At 44.7% G+C, this 25653-nt stretch overlaps 1 long non-coding RNA gene across 1 annotated transcript; it reads right to left on the bottom strand.

Moving 5' to 3' along the window:
* Nucleotides 1-1967: 1967 nt before the first annotated feature.
* On the bottom strand, nucleotides 1968-22454 carry LOC129635271 (uncharacterized). Its single transcript, XR_008706196.1, has 3 exons — nucleotides 22369-22454; nucleotides 6057-6120; nucleotides 1968-2209 (listed from the first exon to the last, which is right to left on the bottom strand). It is a non-coding gene; the product is annotated as an uncharacterized LOC129635271 (long non-coding RNA).
* Between the last annotated feature and the right edge of the window lie 3199 nt (nucleotides 22455-25653).

Genomic DNA, 25653 nt, shown 5'->3' with positions numbered 1-25653 from the left:
ACTGCCAGGGAAGTCCTGAAATCTGGGATTCTTACATTACCATGTGCCTCTAGAATTCTGGGGATGTCTATGAACTTTTTCCTGGAATAATATTTTTCGTTTGCTTGTTTGTTTTCTGGAATAACACTTCCAGTTGCACATGAAAAAAAAATGCATAGGATTACAAAAAAAAAAACAATTTTACTGAAATATGGCTACTGCAATATTAAAAATATCCTAGGGTGTTCATTTGTGTTATGATAAAGTACGTGGCTCTTTATTAGCATATGAAACAATAAGAGCTAGCGGTGGGCCTAATCTCTACTGTAATTCCCAAACAGTCATCAGTGGTATTTGGAAAGATCATAAAGGGAAATTTGGAGCGATGGAGGGATATTGAAGAGACCTGAGGTTTCTATTTGGGACAAAATTACAGGTGCTCCTCCTATGGGTAGTTGTCATCTACATTCATAATAGAAGGGAGTGATACGTTTCTCTTTTTTCAGTTGTGCCACACAGGCACAGGAGCTTAGTTTGGTTGTGCAGGCTCTTAGTTCCCCAACCAGAGATCCCACCCACACCCAGTGCAGTGGAAGCTGAGAGTCTTAAACACTGGACCACCAGGGAAGTCCCAGGATTGGTAAGTTCAGAAGATAGTGAAAACGCAGATGTACAGATTTTTTATCATCCAAATTCACAGACTCCATGAGTTGAAGAATTCTCTGTGGACCCAGGTCAGGGACCCCGGTTCTAGGTGCTCTTGATGTGGACCGGCAGCATTGGCATCACAGCATCAACAGCATTGGATGCTGTTGAAATAAAGGATCTCAACCCCACCCCAGACCCACGTTTCTGAATCCACATTTCAACAGAAATCTTTGAGCTATCTGTGTGCACACAGAAATTTGACAAGCCATGCAAAAAAATTAGTGAGGTCAAAGCAACAGAGAGCTGTGTTCTTGAACGGGACTGAAAAGGTCTGGCTGCAAATTTGTTTTTGTCCATCTCTCTGCCTTTTATAACCTCCTTCCTGCGATGGAGGACAATTGAACCAGGTGGTGACATTGGGACCATGGCTGCCGCTGACATCGTCTCCATGCGCCCTTGGGGCCAACCCTCAGGGCAAGGGCAAGGGTGTTCTCATCCTCTCTAGGTCATGGGTGGTCCAGGCAGGTTCTGCTCCTTGGGGAGGGGGAGTTGGCATTTGTCCACAACTATATCTGGGACAGTGGACCCTGGTCAATATGCTTCAGGGGGAAGACTATTTGGACCTCAGACCCAAATCCAGTTTTCCAATCCAGGTATTCCAGCATGAAAACAGCAATAATGCTTTGTCTCAGCTCTATTTGTTTAATTAGCTCTGAATCTTCTAAAGAAGGATCTGATTAATTAGTGCCCTCAAATTCCAACAATATTGGCTGTTAGAAAACTCAAGAGCCGGGACTTCCCTGGTGGTCCAGTAGTTAAGAATTCACCTGCTAATGCAGGGGATACAGGTTCAATCCCTGGTCCGGGGATCTCACATGCTACGGGGCAACTAAGCCTGTGTGCCAGAACCACTGAGCCCTCCCTCTAGAGCCCGTGAGCTGCAGCTACTGAAGACTGCCTGTGCTAAAGCCGGTGTCCTGTAAGCAGAGAAGCCACCGCAACTAGAGAGTAGCCCCCACTCTTTGCAACTTGAGAAAGCCTGTGAACAGCAATGAAGCACTCATGCCCCACATCCAAGACCCAGTGCAGCCAAAAATAAATAAGTAGATAAATTTTTAAAAAATGATTAAGAAAAAGAAAGCTCAGCAGCAAATGTACAGAGCTCTAAGAATGCGTTTTTGTAATAATCTCATTCCTGAATCATTTCTATGGCCCTCGTCTAGTTCTTCCTTTTATTTTCCTCCTTGTTTGAATTTATGTCCTCTTTCTGTAATCTTGTTCTATTTTCTCTATCCTTATAAGCCTCTTTAAATCATTTTTAGAATAAGGTAGGCACATAGACTCGTAAATAAAGATGCCAATATGAAGACAAGTAGATACCCAAGTCTTAAAGACAGATGCTGTATCTAGGCAGGGCGGTCACATCACCCAATCGCAGGGGCTTCTACCCTTGTTGTTTGTGGAGATCGTGGTCTTTGAGCACAATGATAGACCAGAAGGGGAGACGGAATCAGGCCACTGGGGTCAGTGATCCAGGGCTCCCGACACATGTAGTCTCTGCGGATCAGTTGGCGATGTGTTTCTGAAATAGAGAAAGTTTCTGGTAACCAAGGGCATTTGGGGGTAGGCTTTTCATTTGTAAAACTGTCCTCAAAAACATTCTAAAAATAGTCTTTGCTCCCGGGATACGTGGGTGAGTGCAGGTGGCCTCCCTGCTGATTTAGTTGGAATCAGTGATTTGAAAGCCGGGACCTGAAGCACAGCGGGCAGGCGGGGCTGTGCGTCTCTGCTGAATGGGTCCAAATGCTTCCCACTGAGCGAGAACTCGCTGGTCTCAGGTGCTGTGAGATCCAGCTTCCCCTGCCGGTTATACCTGCCTCCCTGGGGGATGCTCCTCTGTGCTGTGATACAGGGATGGTGCTGGTTACATAGGCTGTACTTATCCAGTTGTCCACTTCATGTGCGGTTTATTGTATTTTCCAAAGAACAGATGAGGACAGAGGAGACGAAGGCTAATGGTCAAATAATACATGTTAAAGGTTTTCCGGGCTCTCAGACTGACCCTGGGTTCCTTGAACAGTCCACACTCCTTCCATCTTCAAGGGTCTCTGCTTATTCTTTCCCCTTTGCCTGGAATCCTTTCCCTGCTTCCTTTCCCAGGCCAGGGCCCATAATTATCCTGTAGGACTTGACCCAAATGTTATTCCCTCTAGAAGCCTTTGCTGATGTTTAACCCCATCAGGTCAAATCCCCCAGAACACCCTTCACTGCCCTTATTGTGGTTTTAGTGAATAACTGTTCGTGTCATCATTTCTTTAGTGTCATTTTCCCTACTGGACCACAGGCTCCTTGGAACACAGGCTACCCTCATCTTGGTTATGACCATTTTGTTGCCAGTTAGGCTGGCAGTTGCCTGACACACAGCAGAGCTCAATGAATAATTTGCTGGATGAATGAATGGAAAAGTGGGAAACAGATTTACAGACACAGCTAAAGCATTGGAAACGTGAAAAGAAGTATATTCATATCATTTAAAAAAAGATGAAAAAAAATTTTTTAATGGAGGAAAATGAGTTCCTTTCATTTTTCAGACATCTGGAAAGGCCACTGTATTTGAGGTGGACCAGCCATGGGGCTCACAGTGGGAAATGGGCAGCTCTCTTCCTATTTTCAGGAAATCCCTGGCCACAGAGAATAGGTTAAAACTGTAGCAACAGAAGAAAGTGTAGATATCAAGAAATTTCTGAATCTCAGGGAAAATGATATTTGAACCAAAAAGACAATATATCCTAGTGATGAGGAGCCAGACCCTGGGTTCAATTCTGACTTTACTACTTATTAGCTCTGTGTCCTTGGGAAAACTACCAAACTTATCTGTGTGTTGCTAAAACAAACAAACAAAAGATGAGAATAATGTGACCCACTTCATGGGCAGGATGGCTATGCAAGTTACCCTTTAAACCCAGGCACTTTGGGTAGTAAAAGAGGGGGTGGGGTGCTGTTAATAATTTTGTTTGGGTGACAGGAATAACCTGGGCCCCCACCCAGAATCTAGAGAAGTGTGGTCATTGTACTCATAAAGCGTTACAAGAGTTAAAGAAATTGTTGTTCAGTTGCTAATTCGTGTCCAACTCTGAAACCCCGTGGACTGCAGCATGCCAGGCTCCTCTGCCTCTGTGCTCCACTATCGCCTGGAGTTTGCTCAGATTCACGTCCACTGAGTTGGATGCTATCTAACCATCTCATCTTCTGCCACCACATTCATCTGTCGTCCCCTTCTCCTCCTGCCTTCATCTTTCCCAGCACCAGGGTCTTTTCCAATAAGTCAGTTCTTTGCAACAGGTGGCCAAAGTATTGGAGCTTCAGCTTCAGCATCAGTCCTTCTGATGAATACTGAAGAAGTGAATGCATGTAACTCCCCGAGAGGCATGCCGACACAGTCAGTGCTCATGGTGGCCAGCTATTCCTGAGAAGACGCAAGCTTTCTGAAGACTGAGAAGGATGGACAGTTGATTATATGGGATGGAGGTTATAACCTGGGGTGCACCAGGATTTAATGGCCTGATTTTTTTACACTTCTTTCCTTTTTAACCTTTAAAAAAATTGACATATAACATCCTTAGAAAAACAGACATATAATATATATGTATATATGTGTATATATATATAGGGCTTCCCTGGTGGCTCAGCAGTAAAGAATTCACCTGCAATGCAGGAGCCACAGGAGAGGCAGGTTCAATCCCTGAGTCAGGAAGATCCCTTGGAGGAGGAAATGGCAGCCCACTCCAGTATTGTTGCTTGGAGAATCCCATGGAGAGAGGAGCCTGGTGGGCTACAGTTCATGGTGTTGCAAAGAGTTGGACACAGTTGAAGTAACTTAGCTCACATGCACGCATGCAACTGATGTATAGCTTATTGAATTATCATGACGTGAACACACCCAGAGACCACCTAGGAACCACCGCCCAGATCAAGAAATGGAATCTTCCAGAACTCCAGAGATGTATGGCCTGCCCATTCCCATCACCAACCCATTGTGTCAGCCCCAGGAGTGACAACTTTCCTGACTCCTAACTGCCAAGTGAGTTTTGTCTATTTTCTTGAAAGACATGCATAAGTGGACACTGGAGATGTGCCCCTTCGTGTGTGCACTTCTTTAGCTCCACCCTTGGCTAAGGTGGTTCATTAATGTTGCTGAGTCAAATCGGAATCTATTTAACCTCACAGCTGGGCAATAGTCCGTTGTGGGTGTACACCACTATGTATGTACCTGTTCTGCAGATGCTGCATATGTGGGTAATTTCCAGTTTCTGGCTGCTATGAAAGATGCTACAATGGCCATCTTATCTCTCAGGACGTGTACTTTCTGTTGTGTTGGGTGTGTAGACACTTAGGGATGGAAGTGCTGAGTTCTACCCTTGGTAGATTCTGGTGACCAGCTTCCCAGGGTCATGGGACCACTTCACCCTCCCACCAGGTCATATAACAGTTCTGGATCCTCCCCATCCTTCCCGCCCTTTGACGTTGTTGATCACTTCTGGAGGTTATCTCATTCTGGCTTTTAAAACAATTGCTTGTGAATTCTACCCAACTCTAAAATCAATGAACACAGAGTATCTAGTAAGTGCCAGACCCTGAGTCAGGTAGAGAATACTTCATTCAGTCCATAAATGAGCCCTTGGGTCCAGGCATGTCCTCACCGCTCTGGGGAAGACCAGAGAGACTGGGTGTGGTGGAAGCTGCAGAGGGAAGTCCTCAGTGGCGAGACCCTGGTCGCCTCGGATCCATTCACTGTGACGCAAAGATGCAAGTGCTCATTTCCCTGCCCTGTGGTACTGACCCCGCAGGGTCAGGATGAAGCAGGGAAGTGGGATCCTGAGCAGAACAGGAGGGTGTTCTGAATCCAGCCGTGCCCTTAGGGCAGCCTCTGGGGGATGGGGGTGTCCGCTGTCTCCCCACGCAGGACTGTGTGTACCTCCCTCCCCCAGCCATCTGGCTCCAGGGTTCTGAGCCAGAGAGCTGGAACGGACACCCTGTCCCAGCCGCAAAGGAAGATCAGGTGGGGTGGCTCTCGTCTCCTGCTTCCTTTTGGAAAGAGGACCAGCCGTGGGTTGAGGAGGTACCCCCGGGTCATGCTGAAGTGGGGAGAGGGGGCAGGGGCTGAGTTCTCCCGTGGCTCAGAATCCCTGCCCCGAGCACAGGGCCCCATCGTTGTCGCCCGAGCTTTGGGAGGCTGTGATGCGGGCTCGGACAGACCCACTTTCCCTGGGTCTCCTTAGGCTCCCCACGGGCCCCTCCCTCCTCTGTCACGAGTCTGGGCCTCTCTATGGGCCCACCCCCGCCTCAGTGCCTTTCTGAGAACCATGCGCACGTGTGACTGGGGCATGGCCAGGCCCCCCCAGGCTTGCCCTCACCTCCCCTGCACTCACATTCCATCCTGAGGCCCCGAGAAGGGAGACACGTCTTTAATTCAGGTGTCTGTCACCTTTCACACTGTAAAATAAACATAAACACGAAAACTACCAAACAGTCAAATAAGGACAAACACCCTTGCCCAGGACAACCAACAGGACACGCTGACCATCCCAGAGGCTCCCATGTCCCCTCATCCATCACTACCCCTCGTGCCACTGAAGTGTCCTCTCTCCCCCTTGTATGCATCACGTCCTTGAGTGACTTTATGTGGATTTGTTACCAAAGGGGGTGTCCCTGGGCCGGTAACAGATTTCCCTTTTGGAGGATGGTGTTGGGATCTATCCAGACCCCCAGTGGATACATCCTGCAGCCCTGCCTCCTTTCTCTGTCCTCACCTGCCCCTCGCCTGGCCTCTTTTTATGCTTTTGCTTTCGTGCTCTGTACTGCCCTATGATTCCCCTTCTCCCACAGCCTCCTGGCTGGCGTTCTCTGCATTCCCATTCCTGACTGCCTGGTTCCTTCTAGGGAGCAGCCCTTGAACATTCTGGTGAGTCAATTTCTCCACCTCCTTCCCCTGTACACACCTGGAGTAATTTGTTTCTTCTTTGATTTCTGGAAAATTCATTGCCTCCTTTAAGACCTAAGTCCAAGGTCACTTTTTTTTTTTTTAACATTTATTTTTATTAATCTGGCTGTACCAAGCCTCAGTTTTGGCATGTGGGATCTTCAGTCTTCATTACAGCACACAGGAGCTTTAGTTGTGACATGTGGACCAGGGATTGAACCCGGGCCCCCTGCATTGGGAGAACAGAGTCTTAGCCCCTGGGCCACCAGGAAAGTCCCAGAGGTCACTTCTATTTGCCCTTCCCTGCCTCTCTCCACAGACTCACTTTCCTTTCTTCTCTGTCCTCTAAGAATATCTTAGCTGATTAATTTAGCTGAGCTTATCTTAGCTTACCTCTGTGTTCTCCTGATGCCATGGTAGCACTTTGCTCAAGGGTCAGACTTCTTGGCTGGCAGGGTCACAGCTGCTCAGCATACAGAAGGTGGCCAGTAAGTGTCTCTTGAGTTAACAAGGACTGTAAAGCCCTACGCTAAGTCTTCATAATGAGAGATTGTATGCAGTGAGAGCTCACAAAAATAATAAATTGGGAGTGGGCAGAAGCAAGCATATTTTTAGCTGTAATTGTCAAGTAACAAACCCACAGGATACATGAAAAATATAGTCAGAGAAAAGGGGGTGAGAGGACTGTGGGTAGAAAGAAGATAAAATAATGCTTTAATGGGGGCACACATTCTGAACAAGGAGAATAATTAATTTTTTTCTTTTTGTTTAATTAAATGATATTTGATATTTCAGGAAAATCCTTAAAAATATGTCAACCACTTCTCTTTTTTCAGACAATGACAGTAATAAATGCATAATGGTTAACAAGTATTGAAACAGCAAAAAAGGGTATGAAATGAAAAGAAAAAGGTTTTCTGTTCCACTTTGCCCTTAAACCACTTGTCTAGTTTTCTAGCATCTTTTAAAGAAAATTCCCAAGTACTTTCTTAGAACGTTATAAAGCACTTCAAATATTTACCTTCCAGTAGGGAGAGGTGGTTCAGAGAGGACTTTGGCATCAGTCAGATCTGGGCTCTAACCCACTGCTTATTCCCTGTTTGAGCCCACCAGAGGCAAATTTCCTCTAAAATCTTGAGCTAAACTTTGGTTTCACTTCTTTGGAATCTTGAGGATGAAAATAGTTCCCCTTCTTTTCCTCGGGCTCATTCTTCTTAATGTTGTTGATGTTTTATCTCTTGGATCATTGGATTGAAAGTCAGAAAACTGGGTCTTATCCTTTTCAGTCATGAAGCGTTTCTATGATCTTGGGCGGGACCTCCAACCTCTTCTCTGTGTGACCTTGGGCAGCCCCCAGGCCCCTTGGGTCTGAGCTTCTTCATCTGAAAATAGTAGCCCTTAGTGCTCACTCCAGCAGCACGTATACTGAAACTGGAACGATAGAGATTAGTATGGCCCCTGAGCAAGGTTGAACGAAGTTGTTTCTATTAGATGCTCCTTCGGGCTCCAAAGTCTCCTGGCTCCGTAGGTCAGTGATGATGGATTTTAGGAAGCCAATCTCCATCTGTGTTTTTTTTTGCTTGTTTGTTTTTCCTCTAGAACCTGGAACATACATACACCCAGACCCTAAAATCCTTCTCAAAACCTGGGAGAGCAAAATTTTCCTTACCTCGGAAGGTGCTGGGGAGTGAATGAATTAAGCTAGAACCTCTTTGAACTCTCCACTGTGGGAGAAAGGTGATATGAAAGAGAAACCACGGCTTATTATTTTTAGCAATAGCCTAAAGGGAGATCAGACAGCACCGTTTGCAGACGGCCTGCAGCAATCTACTGCAGCCAGAGCTTTCTTCTCTCAGCCACCCTGCCCCTTGATTTCACCTCTAGGGAGCACCCAGGAAGGAATGGTTCTGTGGCCGAGGGTGACAGCAGAAGAGAAGATGAGTGGCCCTTCTGGAAGCTTTATGTCACTTTATGTTCCCTGGAGTGTGCAGGGGGCATGTTGCAAGAAGACATGTTTAAATCAATACCTGGGTTATCTTTTGCAAGCCTCACAGTGATTTAGGTTTTTTAAATATATGTAATGCTGTATTTCTAGCATGCTGGGAGATAGAGCATGTGCTGGGCTCTTCCTGACGAAATACGGTAAATCACGGAGCCGTAATAGAGATGTGAAATGGGCACCGAGCAGAAAACAAGCAGGCAGAAATGAACACTTCCAAAGCGTCATCATCTCTTTCAGTTTTCTAAATGAAATTGGGTTTTCCCATTGAGCTTAAAATACAGTTTCCCATCTCTAGCTAACACAAGCTCTTCATGGTGAGTGGGTGGGGAGGGGGAGCAAGTGTGGAGGAGAAAGAGGAGGGGACTGGAGAGAGGGGAAGGGCTGGAGAGAAGAAAGTGTCTTTTAGTAAATCTTTTTTTTAAAACATTAGATTTAAAAAAATTATTCATGCATTTATCTGACTGCAGCATGTAGGATCTTCGATCTGCAATGTGGCTTGCAAACTCTTAATTGTTGTATGTAGGCTGTAGTTCCCTGACTGAGATCAAACCTGAGCCCTTGCATTGGGAGCGTGGAGTCTTGGCCACTGGACCATCAGGGAAGCCCTCCTTTTTGTACCTCTTACGCAGTGTGCAGTTGGAAATCGAGTTGGCCTGTCACAAGCTGCATCAAACTCATTTCCAAAAGCTCCTGCAGGCACTACACAAGAAAGAAACAGCAAATAAACAACGAGATTGTGAAAAGGTGCCTACCATAATTAGACCACTGGAAAGTGGAAATTTAAATGACAAAAGCGACTCTTTCATCCCTATTGTTGCTGTTTGGACCCTGAGTTATGTCCAACTCTTGTGTGACCCCATGGACTACAGCCCACCAGGTTCCTCTGTCCATGGGATTCCCCTGGCAAGAACACTGCAGCGGTTGCCATTTCCTTCACCTTTAGCATGGCTAAAACGAAGAGGACTAACCATGCCAAATGTGGGTGAGGATGTGGAGCCATGGGAACTCTCCTTCAGAGTTGAGAGGAGTCCACACTGTTTAAAAGTGACTTTGCACAGATTTTCTTGGAATATCGCCTTTAGGTGTATTAAAGTTAAACACAGGCTTAGCCCATGGCCTAAGCAATTCCACTAAAGGCATGTGTAAGGCTGTTCATATCATCTTTATTCTTAACAGCCCGAACAGGAAATAACCCAAATGCCCATTCACAGTATAACGTTCAATGAATTGCAATACATTTACACACCACATAACGATAGGAAAAAAACAAAGCACTGCCATATGCAACAGTATGGACGACTCTATCAAATGGAATGTTGAGTAAAGCCTGCCAGATTCAAGAGAGCTTGTTTTGTGCGACTTCAATATACGAAGTTCAGAAATAAGCAAAGTGAATCTGTGCTGCTAGAAATAAGGTCCGTGGTTGGTTTGGGAGAATGGTACTGATTGGGAGGGGCATAAGGGAGCCTTCTGGGATGTTGGAAAGGATCTGCATCTTAACTGAAGTGGTGGTTACACATGGGTAAGCATATGTAAGAGTTATTAAGTTTTATACTTTACGTTTGTGCTTACTGTCAATCAAAAAGAAAAAAACCCATCTGGCTTTAGATGACTGCAAATTGAGTCTACTGGTGTTTTCTGGGAAAAGGAGACTTTCCTGTGTGGTCCCATACTGCTATGAGCATTTGAGGCTGGGAGTATTAAATTTCATGTCTGAATCCTCAGTATCTTAATGTGTGATGTGCCCACTGAAGCCCTTGGCTAAATATTTAGCCCTGACTTCTGCTCTTGTTGGGTACCTGGGCTGAAGAGAAGTTGACTTTTGCCATGTTCCTTCTTTTTAGAAAATGAATAGTTTTATTTCTCAAATCGTGTTCTTCTTACAGCATCAAGAAAAGGATGGGGCTGCCCAAAATGCTCTTGGTCTGATCATGTATAAAATAAGATGGAGGGTGAAACCCCCCCCCCCCTTTCACTGAAGGGAATGTTTTACGTTAGAGGAATGTGGACTTCCAGAATTGCACAGTTTAGAGATGGCAATCTGCCACTCCCAGCTTCGTAGCTCAGGTCATTGTTTTGCCTCTGGGTCTAAGTGAGGTCAGTGATATTTACTTTGTTGTCTTGTGACATGGATTAAACTTCTAATGTGGGAGAGGCAGTTGGCATATGAGCCTAGTATCCAGTAGGTGTGCAATCAGTGCAGATTCTCTCGCCTATTTTGTTTCCATAATCAGCATCAACATGCTTGGTGACATGACTGAATTTCCAGGAAGTGGAGCTTCCCTGCAGCTTCATAGGCCACCTCCCAATTGTATGGACACTTCCACTCTGAAATCAGGTTCATTATCTTGCCTGTGTAATGCAGAAAACAACTCCCAGCTGCTCTCTGAGAATTATCAACATTCGTCATGAAGGATAAAGAATCCTTTCAAGATTATGATGAGAGGAGAGAAATCTGAAGGCAAAATTCTATCTTTCCATACCTCTGCACGCACTTCTTCAGTGATGTTGTATCTGTCCACCTTATGTCGCCCCAAATCATTTATTGGACACTTTGGGGGGCGTCCACTCCAGTATCCTTGCCTGGAGACTCCCAGGGATGGGAGCCTGGTGGGCTGCCGATTATGGGATTACACAGAGTCGGACACGACTGACGTGACTTAGGAGCAGTAGCAGCCACGAACTCAAATCATATGCATAAAACATGCTCCCAGGGCTTCCCGGGTGGCTCAGTGGTAAAGAATCCACCTGCTATTGCAGGAGACACGGGTTCGATCCCTGATCTAGGAAGATTCCACAAACCGCAGAGCAACCAAACCCGTGCGCCACAACTCTTGAGCCTGCGCTCTAGAGACCGGGAGCCACAAGCAGTGAGCCCACAAGCCTCAACTACTGAAGTCCACGCGCCCTAGAGCCTGTCTTCTGCAATAAGAGACGCCACCACAGTGAGAAGCCAGTGCACAGCAACTGGAGAGTGGACTGCATTCCCCGCAACTAGACAAATGTCAATGCAGCAACGAAGACCTAGCTCAGCCAAAAATAAATAGATTAATTAAAATTATATATGTTAAAAAAACCTGCCCCCAAACCACCATGATGAACAGACTTAAATCTACCCTTCTGCCAACTGAGCTTCAAAATCCTTTCCCCATGATTTCCTCAGACCTCCCCAAAGATCAATAGGAAGTTGTTAAAATGAAATTAAGTAGAAGAAATGGCCTGCTACTTTAATTTGAGGGGAAACGGAAACATTAAGCCACGTGTAATCACAAGGTCAGTCGTCCTGAGTTTGAATGCTTTTCATTCTAATGAAGGTCAAGGAAGTAAAGTCACAGACATGGAAGGAAATGGGAATTTCATGTTAATGGCTGTTGAGGATGATGCAGGTCCTCTCGGGCCCGAAGGTGGAAGAATAAAGTAAGGTAATGATTTGTGAAGGTTATTGAACAGTGAAATGTTTCAACTTTCCTATTCTCAACTCCTTCCAAACTTTTCCCTTAGCCCATAACTGTGCATAGACAAACATTTCCCAAATTTTTCCTTATAGAAAACATGTTCTGCTATGTGTTCAGTGAAATGAGCATCCCATGGACAAGGACATTTGGTCATCCTAGCCTACTTTGCCTCTTTCTTGGAGAGTAAGAAATTCCCTGTGTTGTTAAACTAGTCTTTCTTGAAATGGTTTGAATCCTGGAGTCTATTTTAAGAGAAAAGGTCCATGAAGTACAATATGGAAAATGTTGGTGTAGATATATGCTATCAGTGACTAAAATTTAACACTAAAAGTGTCTTTTCCCACAGATGTCACTCTCATATAGTACTTGGATTTCTAGAGCATTGATGAAACCTATTCCATTAAAATTAGGAACTAGTTCAATTTCTATGCAATTATATTATCTCAACAACATGAAGTCTATTGTCAATTCCATATGAAATCTACCATTTCCTCTCTCTATTCACTTTGATTAATTCTAATATTAAAAATTCAGTTATGTAAATAAAAAGAGGTGGTATTTGCCAATGTTGTTTCCCTTTGGAAGTATCTTCATTATGAACACAGGCTCTTATGCCTTTTGCACATGTTATATCCATGTCAATATACACATATCTGCTCCAGAATGTATACTTTTCATCTGGATTTCTTTTTTAAAATTTATTGTTAATTGGAGAATAATTGCTTTCCAATATTGTGTTGGCTTCTGCCATGCAACGTGGTGAATCAGCCACAAGGTCACGTACGTCCCCTCCCTCTTGAACCTCTCTCCCACCCCCTACCCCATCCCACCCTTCTAGGTCATCACAGAACACCAGGTTGAACTGAACACCCATGCCCACTGAGATTTCTGCTGTGGATTCCTGACATAGTAATAGGCTTATGGCTTTAGAGTCAGAGTAATAGGGGTTTGAATTTAAGCTCTGAGCCAAGTTATCCTAATTCTTAGTATCAGCTTTCCCATCTTTAAAGTCTGGATACGAAACCTTACCTTACACAGTCTCTGTAAGAATTCCATGAGAGTCTCTCCATCAGACAGTTTGACATCATCCTCCAGGGCACATATGTAACTGCTTTATAAATGGTTTCACTGCCCTTTCCATAGTTGGAGTTGATGACCTCTGAAAATGCATCCCTCTCATCCTAATTATCTGATATCTAACTCACACTTTGAATCGAGGTTGTTTTCTGTGCAAACAGCCATGACTGAGTACATTCCGCCATGGTATGTAACTGACAAAGGGTAGCTTAGGTCTGGGAATTCCCTGGCAGTCCAGTGGTTAGGACTCCATACTGCTGTGAGTGTGGGTTCAGTCTCTGGTTGGGAAACTAAGATGCCACAAGCTGCAAGGCCAAAAAAAAAAAAAAAAAGGGTAGCTTAGATTTGTTTTCTGCTCTTCATATATTTTTTACCACTCTGTGGGTATGCTTTTTAGAAGTGATCTTGGCCCTAAGTCGTAGGTCAATATTGTTTTTTTATTTATTTTCTGGTTCTGTTTATTTATTTTCATTTCATTTATTTATTTATTTTGGCTGTGCTGGATCTTTGATGCTGCATGTGGATATTCTCTAGTTACAGTGAGCAGGAGCTATTCTTTGTTGTGGTGCATGGGCTTCTCAATAAGGTGGCTTCTCTTGTTGCAAAGCACAAGTTCTAGTCTCCAGGGCTTCGGCAGTTGCAACACGTGGGCTCAGTAGTTGCCACTCACAGGCTTACTTGCCCTGAGTCATGTGGGATCATCCTGGACCAGGCATTGAACCCATGTCCCCTAACCACTAGACCACCAGGGAAGTCTCCATGGGTGAATATTGACTGTCATGTCTATCTGTGGCAGGATGCTAGGTCGCTTTCATCTGCAGCCTTTGTTTCTTCCATCTCAATACTGAAGGTGCAGCTGACAAACATTGGTTTCAGTTTTCTGATGGAAAAATGCAAATCTGAAGGAAGTAAAAGAATATAGACTTCACACTTCAAATTGTAACCTGCTGCCTGAAGGAACAATCCTGATGCTTATCAGAGGTTTATTCCATCCACTCATCTTTTCAGAGCAGAGCTCTAAACTGTAACAGTGGCTTGGTTACCAAGTCAATTGGCTTGAAATAGGTTTTCAATAGTGAATTTGAATCGAACTGGGTTCCTTGCTGCCTCTTTAATTTAGGGAAGACTGAAAATATATCTGTTCTGTAGAATGTTTGACTCAAAAACTTTAAAGACTGGAAATGCACGTGGACTGTGCATGTGTGTGCACCTGCGGGTGTCTCTAAGTGTGGTTGAGATGGGGAGGGATGTTTGCAGGTGTGAATGAATATTTGTGCACTTTGAGAAAGGCAGGCACACTTATTTTGGGTGGAGATTGAGTTTACTGGTTTGGCTGAAAGATTATTGTACCACAAAAAGGCTTTCAACTTTCCTGATTCTCCCAGTTAGAATTGTCTTTCAAAAGGCTAGGAAAGGCCATATTTCTTTCCTTTTTGTCAGAATTGGAAAGGTAGGAATTTGTCGATACGTGACATTTTCTTGAAGAAAAAGTGCTGTCCGCTGACCAAGAAACCCGGTATCCAAGTACTATGATTAATCTGTGAAAAGATTATCAATAGAGTTTTCTGAAAGTTCTTTGAGTTCTCTTTGTAATTATTTTTCCTTGAAGGATGACGGAAGGAGAATGAAGGTTGTCTTCATGAGAACCATTAGAACCGTTACATGAAATCTACCTCAAAGAGGTCACCCTTGACTCGAACACAAAAATGTTTCGGCCAATGTAGGAGAAAGTCTCAGTGGTTGAGAAAACTACATATTATAAGAAAGGGACAACAAGATTGTGAGAGAATGTGTCTACTATAAATTTGAACTTGACCTTATTCTTTTGTGTCAGCCTTGGAACAGTGGCGGTAGGGTGCTTACCCACTGGCAATTGTAAAACTCTTTGCTGTTGTTCGGTCTCTAAGTCATTTCCGACTCTTTGTGACCCCATGTTCATAGGGTTTTTGAGCCAAGAATACCGGAGTGGTTTGCCATTCCCTCCTCCAGTGGACCACGTGTTGTCAGAATTCTCCACTATGACCCGCCCATCTTGGGTGGCCCTGCCTGGCTCATAGCTTCACTGAGTTACATAAACCCCTTGGCCATGACAAGACTGTGATCCACGAAGGGGCTAAAACTCTTACACCTTCCAAAAGATCTTGTTCTTTTGGATTTTTTTTTTTATTTTGGATTTTGATTACATGTCTCAGATCAGAGTTTCTCAGCCTCCACACTGCTGACATTTGAGGCCAAGTGCCCATTGGTGGGGAGTGGTCCTGGGTATTGTATGATGCTTAGCAGCATCCTTGACCTCACCCCTCGAGATGCCAGCAGCCCCCTGTCACCCGCTCACTTCCTCCTCACTCCCACCCCCCAAATCTGCTCCCACTTAGCTGTGACAACCACACATGTGTCCAGACAATACCATTAGATCCCTTGGCAGGAAACTCAGCCCTGGCTAAAAGTCACTGTCTTAGCGTGTGGTGTGTGGTGCTCTGTGACGGGGAAGTGGGGTGAAATGGAAGATTGGGATTGACATATGTACACTACAATGTGTATAACAGATAGTGGGAAGACAGAAGAAGCAAGAACTACAATTCCACAGCCTCCAGAATGAAAGCCACAGTCACAGAAAGCTAATCAAAGTGATAACATGGATCACAGTCTTGTGTAACTCAGGGAAGCTATGAGCCACACCATGCAGAACCACCCAGGATGGACAGATTATAGTGGAGAGTTCTGACAAAACGTGGTCCACTGGAGAAGGGAATGGCAAACCACTACGGTATTCTTGCCCCAAGAACCCCATGAACAGTATGAGAGGCAAAAAGATAGGACACCAGAAGATGAACTCCCGAAGTTGGTAGCTAGTGAGAACCCGCTGTATAACACAGGGAGCTCAGCCCAGTGCTTTGTGATGACCTGGGGTGGGATGGGAGTGGGTGGGAAGGAGGCCCAAGGTAGGGGGATATGCTTCCCTGGGGGCTCAGACAGCAAAGAATCCACCTGCAATGTGGGAGACCTGGGTTCCATCCTTGGGTTGGGAATATCCCCTGGAGAAGGGAATGGCTATCTCCTCCAGTATTCTTGACTGGAGAATCCCCATGGACAGAGGAGCCTGGCGGGCTACAGTCCATGGGGGTTGCAAAGAGTCAGACACGACTGAGCGACTTTCACTTTAAGTGGCTGATTCACTTTGTTCTACACCAGAAACTAACAACATTGTAAAGCAACTATACCCCTATTTTTTTTAACATAGTATTTGGAGGATTAATTCAGATTGATACATATAGCAGTTTATTCTTTCTAATTATTGAGTAATATTTTATTATATGAAAACACCACAATTTGCTATTCCATTTTCTTATTGATGGCTAGTGTTTTTGGCTGTCATAAATAAAACTGCTGTGGACATGCTTATTCAAGTCTTGTTGTGAGCCTGGTTTTATTTTCTTGGCTAAATAATTAGGAGTGTGAATTTCCGAGTTACATTGTGCGTGTGGGTTTAACTCTATGAGAAATCCCAACTAAATTTCCAAAATGGTGGAAATATATTTTCAACATCACCAACAATCCCAGTCAATATTTCATAATGATAGGGCAATGAAAATGGTTGGCTGTTAAGTCGAGACTTAAAGAAACTCTCATTTTGGGAGAGGACTCCTAACCTCAGGAATGAAAAGCATGGGTGTAAGTTTCCCATAAGTGAAAATGGGGAAAATGTATCTGGCCTGATCATCAGAGGACTGCCAGACAGGATATGTTCTGGCTAAAAGCCACCAGGTTATCAATCCAACACCTGCCTTCCAAGCTTATTTGAGATGGAGCTCATTTCCTTCTGGGTCCAGTAAAATCATGAATACTCTAGGAAACTTTTGAAATGGTATCTGTTCAGATTACTGAAGCCCTAGGAAGCTATGGAATTTGGAACCCTTGAAAAGGATAGTATTTGCAAGGGGAAAAAAGATTAAATTCATGATTTTGCACTTGGGAGCTTTTTTTTTTTTGATGAAAGAGTTTTAAATAGTTTTTAAATCATTGTACTTTGTTTTGTCTGTTCTTCAACGCATTAAAAGCTTTTAGAAGAATCATCCATACAACATTGGTAATTGCAGTTTAAACTGTATGAGGGAATTAAATTCTTCAAACTTGTAATCAATGAGTAAATGCTTAAGAATAAAAGGCTTTCAAAATGTCCTTCATTAGGTATATGAGTTGAATGAATTGAGCATTAAACAAAATACAAATACAAGTGCCTTTTCCTTTCTATACACAAAAGCCCCATGGACATCAAAGAGAGAGGCTGATACCCTTTTAATTCCTGGAGTTATTACACTGTGTCTCCCTGAATAAGATAAGGCAGTTTGGTGCTGCTGCTGCTAAGTCACTTCAGTCGTGTCTGACTCTCTGCGACTCCATAGATGGCAGCCCAACAGGCTCCCCCGTCCCTAGGATTCTCCAGGCAAGAACACTGGAGTGGGTTGCCATTTCCTTCTCCAATGCATGAAAGTGAAAAGTGAAAGTGAAGTCGCTCAGTTGTGTCCAACTCTTAGCGACCTCATGGACTGCAGCCTACCAGGCTCCTCCATCCATGGGATTTTCCAGGCAAGAGTACTGGAGTAAGGCAGTTGAGCCAATAGTAATTAGGCATCTACTTCCATAGAGTGGGTCTTAGGAGCTAATTAGTCAATGAGAAATAAGTCTCTCATTCTGGTACAACAGCCTTTGGGGAAGTGGACCAGTGTGAGCTTTTGTGAACCATGAATTGCTAGAATAACCTCCTAAGGGGGCCGACACAATGGTCATTGCCCAAGATGCTTCATTAAATGTATCTCCAAGGTCCACTACCTTGGACCCAAATGGTGAGATTCTCTCCCATGTGGCCAGGGGTGCAAATGAGAGATGGATAAGGGTGAGCAGTTTTAGTTCTTTCTCCCTTGTTCTCTGCATCCAGTGAACACGACTCATGCCTTTCATAAAGGGCTGGGGCCCAGAAGGTGGCGTTCGCATCCCTGGTTGCAGGATTAAGGGTAACCAGGTAAGTTGTTTCCCATGCCCTGAATGTCTCTGGCTAACTTCAAAGCCATCTACATCACAGATTCCCAGCAGACCAGGAAAAGTGACCCTCCATGAAATAAATAAGTAACATTAAAAAATCTTGGAGGAGTTACCCAGCTCTAAAAGTAATTCAGGACACTACTTGCAAAACTTTTTGCTGAGAAGTTCTGGGGATGTTTTGATTGAGCCGAGGTGATGGCTGATAATTCCTGTTTAGGAAGCAGGACTAGACTGGGACTGTACTTAAGGGAGCTTAAACAGGATCATGTGTCTTGTCCTTCTTAAGAAGCAAACAGTTCCAGGAAGAGGGTTAGTGTGAGCCCCTCAGCCCCTTCTGCTTCCCTATCAAGTGGCGCCTTTCAGACTTGCAAACAGAGCAAGTTGGGGTTTTTTAAAGGAGGTATTTTCACTTCAGGAATCCCCAGATGCTTCTGGTTATCTTTCACTTCTCCCCGCACTCTCCATCCAAGTGAATAGTATTCTTTGCTTTAGGAGGGCGGCTGGATACAGGATAGAACAAAGAGATCATTGTTATTTCTGACTTTTAAGGGTTTTGCGAGTCCACGCCTGCAACAATAGTCCGAAAGCCTAGTTGATTTTGATTGCTGTGAACCAGGCACTTGAGATAAAAAGGACTTTTATTCTGTGTCTCCAAAAAGGCACAGCTTGAAATACGCTTAGTTTGAGCCAGAGGACTCAGATCTGAGAATTAACACTGGAGTATGAAAGGATACGGGGTAGGGCATCAGAGAATCTTGCCTTCGTGAAATGAGATCCAAATGCTGGTTCTTGGTAGGGAGGAGATGGGGAGGGGAGCATGAAGGTAGGGTGCAGGCAGAGTTTCTCACGGGGTGTCGGAGCCCCAAGAGCAAGGCTGGTGCGATGACCACCCCCCACCCAGCTGATGCTGGTCTCCGAGAACCACAGCACCACACGTGGGCTTGCCAGCCCGCCAGCACCTCTGTAAACAGCTCCTTCATTTAAAGTCCTTCACCCAGGTGTTGAACAGCGTTTCCCACCCCAGGTCTGATGGCTGCAAGGTGTAACTAGAACTCTGGGGAGAAACTAAATCCAAGAGCATAAATGGAAGGCTGCTGCCCATGACGTGCAGAGTGGACACTGCACACGTCTAGGTCTGCGGAAGTGTCTGCAAGCGTGGTGTCTCCCAGGCAGTCTCTGACATGGTACCATGGCCAGCCTGCATAATCGTCCATAGCAGCCTTGGCCAGAAGTCATAGTTGAGGACAGCCTCTAAGATCGATGCTGGAAAGGAGTCCTAACAGACTGATTTTTCTCCAACATGCAAATGTGACCATGTCACCCCTACCCCTTAAATATCACAGTATTTCCTAGTGTTACTTGGAGTAAAGAACACTCCCAAAGATGTTCCAAGGGGCTCTGCTTGCTCTGACCCTGTGTGACTCCCCTGTTTCGCGTTTCATCCTATCTCTAGTAGCCCCACGTGCCTTCCTGGAGGCCTTTGAACTCATCGTGTATTTTCCCACGTCAGGACCTTTGCATCATCTATTGTCTCAAGGCCTTTCCTCCCCTCCCTGTGCTCACCATTTTCCACTCTTATTTCTGATCTTAGCTTACGGGTCACTTTCTCCAGTCTACTCTGATCTCCCTGAGCGGCTTACCTCCCCTGGCAGACACCCTCCTAGCATGGTGTAGAACCACTTAGAATTTTACCTTTGCTTCTATGATGCCTTGATAAACCTCTGTCCTTATAGACAAAAATCAGAACAATCACAATGACAGCTGACATGTATTAGACACTTTCTTTGTGCCGGGCCCTCTTTTAAGGCCAAATTAACTCATTTGATCATCTCAGGGACTGGGTGAGGTTGATATAATTGTCCTCTGCCCCTGTTTTACAGATGAGGAAATGGAGGTGCAGAAAGAGGTTATGGGGACCATGTCTATTTTGCTTGCCCTTGAATACTCTCTAGTCAAACACCTAATATAGCAAACGATCGCTGTTTCTTGGTGACTTGAATAAAAGATGTTTGAGGTGAATCTCAGAGTGAATCACAGTGCTGGCATTAGTGTCCGAGGGGTTGGAGGTTTGGGAGCAGGAGGAGGTTGAGAGGCTGATTGGGAAGAACAGGACAGAGGAATCCAGAGAGAGGCTGTGGATAAAGCAAGATGGGACACAGTCCTCTTGTTGGCCTTAAAGCAGGTGGCATGCCTGTGTGTTTCAAGGTAAAGGACTAAGCTCCATGGAACACAAGACAGATGCTAGAAGAGAGGGTGGATGGTGGTGACTGGTAGGGTTACTGGGAAGTAGACCCCAGAAAGATACCAAAACCTCCACTCTCGTGGAAGAGCCCACTGGGGAAAGTTCGGAGTCACAGATGGCCCTCATTTCTTCCAGTTCAGCTTAATATTTCTCCAACAAATAATACTTCACCAGAGTATACCATTGGACTCTTGCTGCTCATGAACATATTTCATGAGGAAAGAGCTATGGAAGGTCTGTATGTTCACCTTGACTCCAGGGGAAAGGGAAGGCTGAAGGGAATGTAATTAAGATGAATTTTGCTGGGCAACCGGAAGCCAGAACCAAATAATCAGTCACAGGAAGGCAGCCTCTCTTTGGGATCACCCAGGTGCCTATGAAGTCTTGGTCTTTCCTGGAGCTCGGAGTTCCTTGCATTGATTCAGGTTGTGAGCGTGAGGGGGGTGGGGATGGGAGATCAGACTCAGTAACACACTTCATTTTCTGTGGGTGTCCAAGGGAAGGAAGGCATCGGCTGAGGGGTCCTAGGACCCACTGTTGCCTTTAATCTTCCCTGTGATCTTGCTGGAGGTTTTCACGTCTCCGGACCCCGGTGCCCACATTTGAAAGGGGAAGAGCTAGAGTGACTGCCCCACTGTAAATTTTCCGTGTATTGATGGTGGTTACACTGTGGGTGGAGGGGAAGGAGGGAGGGGACGGACTGCTAAGGGTTTAAAGCCTGCAGGATCCTCAGAAGATCTTAACATTCAGCGGCTCTGAGGGTCTGTAAATGGAGACAGTGATAGCAGGGAGCATAATGGTTTAATCCGTAAACTACGAAGTGCATTTTAGCTCCTTGGCAAATTCAGCAATTCTCCTGGGAGGCTTGGCTGTCACTTCTGGCTGCCGTTCCTGCCTGGGAAATTATGAACAGTAGCAGGCAAGCAGTCCCTCTTCATAAACCCATTTGCTGCTCAGCGCCTGATACCAGGAGGGAGAAATGACCTGAAAACCCAGCTCTGTGATAATCCGCAGCCGGCAGCACTTTAGAGGGAGGCTTTCTCATTGTGGAGAAGATGCGCCATCAGAAAGGTGCAGATTACCTGCCATTGTGAGAGCATTTTCCTCTCAAAGAGAGCTCCTGTCACACAAAGTTCTGTCTTGGATCTGCTCCCATCCCTTCTGGGAGAGAGGGAGGGAGAGAATAAACTCCCCCCTTTCACAGACAGGAGATCTAAACCAGGGGCTATGACTTTGTCCAAGGTCATATTACTAACTGGCACCAAGGGTGGCTCTCAAAGTCTAATCCTTTCTGTCATCATCTTCAAGATACTATGTTAAAAATAAGTTTCGTTTGCTCTTCAATTTATTCCCTTTTCATAGCTCTGTCTCTGGACTGAGCTGCTTATTGAGTTGTGCCAGAGTTTCTTTGAAGCCAAGGTCAGCAATGGTATATCTTGATTGAACAGCACCAGTGATAATAACTAAGGATTATTAGGTCCCTTTCCTTGGGATTCTCTTCTTGGTAGTGGTTCTTCCTGCTTTTCCCATCAAATTTATCCACTCTTCCAACTTTCCAATTTTTAAAAAAATTAAAAAAAAAAAAAGTTTTTTGCAACACTGTGTGGCATGTGGGATCTTAGCTTCCAATCAGGGCTCGAACCCTCCCCCTCTGCATTGGAAGCACAGAGTCTTAACCACTGGATTGTCAAGGAAGTCCTAATTTTTATCTTCCCTAATTTGACCACTCACCTTCAGCCTCAATGATGAATAAAATGGGAAATGGAGAGTGGTGGTCAAAGTTGCATTGTACTTTTCTTCTATCTGCTACTTATTGCTTTCAATCCCTGTATTTACCTCTTGGTCTTTATATATCCATTTCAACGCTGACTAAACACTTTCAACCTTGAGTACTGTGTTTGCCTGGCCCTCTGCTAAGTTTATTGCATGTATTGTTCAGACTTACAGACAAACTGAAGCTCAGGGAAGTGAAGCAACTTGGCCAAAGTCACGCAGTTCTAGGAGTGATAGGTCTGGTCCACTCTGTAGCCCATGTTCTTAACTCTTATACATTCCTATCTTCCGAGATTGGTGATGTGGTTAAATATTGGGTAGTGTCTCAGGGTGAGATGGGATAGAAGAGAGAGAAGCATGCTTTCCCAACTTAAACCCTGCTTTTCACATTTTCAGCCTTGTCTTGCACATGTCGCCAATTTGGGGGCTACACAGGGAAAAGCCAGGGCTGAAAACTTAAGCACATACTTGTTTGTGAACACACAGTCCCATCAGCTCCTATGATTGGTTCAAATCTGTCTGCTGTGTTCTAGAATTGTGATTTTAGGAAAATATTCATTTCCCAGGGCTGCTACAACAAATTACCATAAACTTGGTAGCTTAAAATAACAATTGATTCTCTCACAATTTTGGAGACCAGAATCTAGTTGTCAGCAGGGCCCTGCTCCTTCCAGGGTTCTCTGGGGAGGATCCTTCCCGGCCTCTTCCGGCTTCTGGTGGCTCCTGCATCCCTTGACTTGTGGCAGCGCATCTCCAGTCTCTGCCTCTGTCTTCCCACGACTTTCTTCCGGAGTGTTTCTCGGTCAATCTCCCTTTCCCTTCTCATCTAAGAGCTTGTCATTGGATTTAGTGCCCACTCAAATCCAAGGCAGTCTGGTCTTGAAATTCTTACCTGAATTCCCTTTGCAAAGACCTTATTCCTAATGAGGACACGTGGGAGGTTCTGGTGGAGGTACGTTTTGGAGGTCACCATTCAACACACTACCTAGGCTCATGGCGCTAGGCAGGAATCGCAGTTCACAACCCTCAGTTTCTACATCGGAGTGACGTTCCACTTGCTACTCGCTCTTTCACACATGTTTTATAAGGATGATATGAGTCACAGGGAAGCTGTGTGCTTCTGGAAGCCCAAACAGTCAGACGGTGCTAAGCTGCCTTCGTTCCTTCAGCAATAGCCATCTGTAAGTAAATAAACATCTAGATGCTTTACAGAACTAACATGTCTTTCAAAGATCTCACTCACAGAGAGAAACTTGAAAAATGGGAAAACTAGGCTCAATATGTGTGAAAGAACTATGTGTCTTCAGGGAAAAACCAGTGCATATGTTTCAGAGAGTAGTAGTATTATAGAAAGACACGAAGATGTGGGGATAAAGTGAAAAATAATTTCTGTTGATATGCCCATCTGGGGACTTGCTCCATTCCCCAAACAGTTGCATGAAAAACTCTCCCTCTGAATTGCCTGAAAGGAATTGATGCCAGCTGGATAAATCATCAGGGCTACACCTGCACCAATAGGCTAGGAGGACCGCCTGGAGAAGTGGCCATCAAGCCTCATGAACGCTTCCAAGGGTTTGTTCATCTTTTCCTTAACACCCGCAATTCCTGCTTCATTGGACAAATGAGTCCTGAAGTCTCTGTCCTCTGGTCAGATTGAAAGCTGGTCAATTATATGTGAATATGTGCTTAGTCGTGTCTGACTCTTTGCCACCCCATGGTCTGTAGCTTGCCAGGCTGTTCTGTCCATGGGATTTCCCAGGCAAGAATACTAGAGTGGGTTGCCATTTTTTTCTCCAGGGGATCTTCCCAACCCCAGGATCGAACAGGGTCTCCTGCTTTGCCAAGTGGATTCTTTACCACTGAGCCATTGGGGAAGCCCTTAACAACTAAGGTCAATTAGAATCAATTACATTTTCTCTTTCCTGGGGAATGGCTTAGATGTCTATTTGCCCAGCGTCTGTCTTTTGACAATTCAGTGCATTCAGTTGAGCTCTGCAAATATGTCCTCACTGACAGCTCAGCATGTGGCACTGCGTCTGCACTGAGCAGAGAGTGGTCCTGCCCCCAGGACCATGATCCAGAGAGAGCCCACTCAGCAGACAATCAGAGGTGAGCGGGGCATCTGCTCATAGAGGTGCAGAGCTCCATGGCAACACATCTGGGTGACAATTAATCCTTCCTTATTGAAAAAATTATGCTTCTGGTAAAAATAAAATAGAGATAGGAAAAAAGAAAAATAAAGACAGCGTATAATTCCACAACACAGAGGTAACCATTCTTAACATTTGGTCTGTGTCCACATCTATGAGTATCTTTGTACCCGACTCCACCTATGTCTACACTTTTATGTGAACCTGGGTTCATATTATACTCATGTCTATCAGTATTTTAATAAAAATATCATCCCCTGATATGCCCATACGTCTTGTTTTACAGTCCACTTGCATATTGCATAGTGTCCTGAAAACCTATTTCAATGTTATTTAGTTCATTATTTTTAATAGCTATATATTATTCTATTGTAAGGGTGGAACTTAATTATTTAATCAGCCTCTCGTTACTATGAATTTAATAATTTTATAGATAAACCCAAGCTACTGCTGCTGTTAAATTGCTTCAGTCATGTCTGACTCTATGCAACCCTATGGACTGTAACCTGCCAAGATCCTCTGTCCATGGGATTCTCCAGGCAAAAATACTGGAGTGAGTTGCCATGCCCTCCTCCAGGAATGTTACCAACCCAAGGGTCGAACCTGAGTCTCTTATGTCTCCTGCACTGGCAGTCGGGCTCTTTACCACTAGTGCCACCTGGGAAGCCCCAAACCCACGCACAACTCCATAGTTTTGTTCTTAGAAAAAAATCTCTGGTGCTGAGACCCACCCAGGTGGAGCCCTCCGCTCTGCAGAGAGTCAATCAGAGGGGCCAAGACCAAGTAGTGGACTGCTTGTGATGCTGTAAGAAATAGTGGGTGAATCCCGGCACCCTGGAGGCAGGGACTGGGTGCAAAAAGGAGGGGTGTTTGGTCTGCAGGCATTTTGTTTATGACAAAAATGCTGTTTTCTTCTCCAGGGCTCTTACCCATCCAGGGATTGAATCCATGTCTCTTGCATCTCCTGCATTGGCAAATAAGCCAAATAGTTGCTAGCAAATTTGTGAGCAAGTAAGCAAAATATTTGCTTATTTTGTTTTCCATTTTAGGCTACAATTTTCTTTTTTGGCTTTTCTTTCCCCCAATCATGTGGAAGGTAAATATTCTGCTTTTGTTCACACTGTAAGTAGTTTTCATTAAGTTTATCAACAATCTTTGGCATGTATATTTCTCCAAACAACAACAACAAAAAGAACTGCTGTGTTTTGACTTCTTTAAAATGAAAAAGGTCATACATTTTAACTCCTTCCCACCCTCTATTTTTTCCTTCTTGACTTTTGCTAATATGAGGTTTTCTATTCTTATAT

The sequence above is a fragment of the Bubalus kerabau genome, chromosome 20, assembly GCF_029407905.1.
Source record: "Bubalus kerabau isolate K-KA32 ecotype Philippines breed swamp buffalo chromosome 20, PCC_UOA_SB_1v2, whole genome shotgun sequence".
NCBI lineage: Eukaryota > Metazoa > Chordata > Mammalia > Artiodactyla > Bovidae > Bubalus > Bubalus kerabau.
The sequence above is the reverse complement of the archived record's forward strand: the minus strand, read 5'-3'. Positions and strand labels throughout refer to the sequence as shown.